Source organism: Oratosquilla oratoria, chromosome 1 (assembly GCF_046742065.1).
Source record: "Oratosquilla oratoria isolate Oo_2021 chromosome 1, ASM4674206v1, whole genome shotgun sequence".
NCBI classification, from domain to species: Eukaryota; Metazoa; Arthropoda; class Malacostraca; order Stomatopoda; family Squillidae; genus Oratosquilla; species Oratosquilla oratoria.
The window spans coordinates 8245903-8248402 of NC_134777.1; the positions used below are offsets into that span (position 1 = coordinate 8245903).

General features: G+C 41.9%; 1 protein-coding gene across 2 annotated transcripts in view; it reads left to right on the plus strand.

Moving 5' to 3' along the window:
• LOC143032006 (mitogen-activated protein kinase kinase kinase 1-like) overlaps positions 1–2500 on the plus strand; it is a 232513-nt gene that overhangs the window by 177221 nt on the left and 52792 nt on the right. The gene's annotated exons all lie outside the window — the stretch shown is intronic.

Genomic DNA, 2500 nt, shown 5'->3' on the forward strand with positions numbered 1-2500 from the left:
GGAGGTTACAAAGGATTACAAAGGCAAAGCATGCCGACAGGAGACCTTTTGATCCATATCTAGGTCGGATGCAAAAAAAAAAAAAAAAAAAAAAAAAAAAAAAAAAAAAAAAAAAAAAAAAAAAAAAAAAAAAAAAAAAAAAAAAATCATATTAATAATAAATTAAAACTATAACAATGTAAATAACAATTAAAATACATAAATAAATGCATTGGTATAGTTGAATAACAAACAAACAGGTAAATAGTAAATGATAATAAATTGACATATAACTAATAATAAATGAAAATCAGACAGACAAATTATAACAAAACAAAAACAAATAATATAACATAAATTATAATAATTACAGCATCTTACTAAGGTATTTATCTAAATGATTCTTAAAGCTTCGAACTGAACTACATTGCACTACCTGTGCAGGAAGTTTATTCCATTCATTAACTACACGGTTGGCAAAGTTGTTTCTACCTACTTCCAAATTGAATCTATTTCCGGACAGTTTGAGACCATTGTTTCTTGTCTGATTCTCATTCAATGTGAAAATTTTGTCACTTTTGATGTTGTCAATTCCCTTTAGAATTTTAAAGACCTGTATCAAGTCACCTCTGAGTCTACGCTTTTTTAGGGAAAACAGATTCATGTGCTTAAGTCGATTTTCGTATGATTTATTTTTGATATTTGGAATCAGTTTTGTGGCTCGCCGTTGTACCTTTTCCAGTCTGTCAATGTCTTTAATGAGATTCGGTGACCATACGGAAACAGCATATTCCAAATGTGGACGAACTAACGATTTATATAGCTTGTTAATGAGTGATGGACTTTTGAAATCAAAAGATCGCGCAATCAATCCCAGAATCTTATTTGCTTTCTCAGAGGCTGAAATACACTGCTTGGATGATTTGAGGTCGTTACTGATAATTACGCCGAGATCTTTTTCACTATCCACTTTTGTTAACGAATTTCCAAATAACTTGTAATCGTACTTACTGTTATTTTTACCTATGTGCATTACCTTGCATTTACTTGTGTTAAATTTCATTAGCCACTTTTCAGACCATTGCTGTATATCACACACACACACACACACACACACACACACACACACACACACACACACACACACACACACACACACACACACACACACACACACACTTATATTTTTATTATAGCTGCCGTTAGGGCATTTTATTCAGAGGTGCGTGCGTGTGTGCGTGCGTGCGTGTGTGTGTGTGTGTGTGTGTGCGTGTGTGTGTGTGTGTGTGTGTGTGTGTGTGTGTGTGTGTGGTAACTAATGGAGGGAAGGTGGTCTTAAGGACCATTAAGTCGTTCTTGGTACTCACCAGACGATTTTATTCAGGTTTGAAACCACAACTCCTAGAGTGATTTAGACTAATAAACGATCAATTGAATTGAGTAAACCAGATTGTGTAGAAAGAAATATCACTTTAGGACGTAAAAACGGTCCTGGAACTCTAGTTGGGCGTGATCAGGGAGATCTAGGAAGTGACTTTGAGTCGCTGCAAATGGGCGTCAACTATTTTAACGCCTAGATTGATGCTCAGGGGGGCGGAGGTATGGGGCGGGGTTGCTTGACCGCGGGATACGGGCGGGGCTCTGCAGGCGACACAGCGCAGATATAGGAAGTGATGTGATGTATTCGGTAGTTTCTTCGACGACTTTTTCTTTTTCCTTTTGGGTTTCCGTTTGTCAAGCTCTGGTGCACGAAGGTAACTCTCCCCCCCCACACACGGAAATACACACTCACACACACACACACACACACACACACACACACACACACACACACACACACACACACACACACACACCTCTCATGGCGCTGTGGTTAGAGCTCTGGCCTGCCACTACGGAGGTCCGGGTTCGACCCTCGCCCGGGGCTGAAATAATATCAGTATCGCAGCGCTGAGGGGTGTTACTCCAACTCTCGTGGGCGGGGAGTTGGGGGTGTGTGTGTGTGCAAGGTCATAGCATTACCCATAGATCGGACCTACGAGCTCTGAGCTCTCTTCCAGGAGGGAAATAGCTGTCGATCACGAGTCCAACACGTGATCCAAAAGACCAAGTGAATACACACACACACACACACACACACACCTCGCGGCGCAGCGATTTTAGAGTTCTCGGTGGTCCGGGTTCGAGTCCCGCCCAGGGCTGAAATAATTTCAGTATCGCTTCGCTGCAGGGTGTTACTCCAACTCTCGTGGGCGGGGAGTTGGGTGTGTGTGTGTGTGTGTGTAAGGTCACAGTGTTACCCATAGATCGGTCATACGAGCTCTGAGCTCTCATCCGGGAGGTTGATAACTGTCGATCACGCGTCCAACACGTGGTCCAAGACCATGGTGAATGGTGAATCATACACACACGCACGCACACACACACACACGTCGCGTCTGTTCTTTTAATGGATGTTTGTCGCGGAGAGGAGCGGAGGATTGGGCAGAATCCTCTTATCTGCAGAACATTCCACACTTGC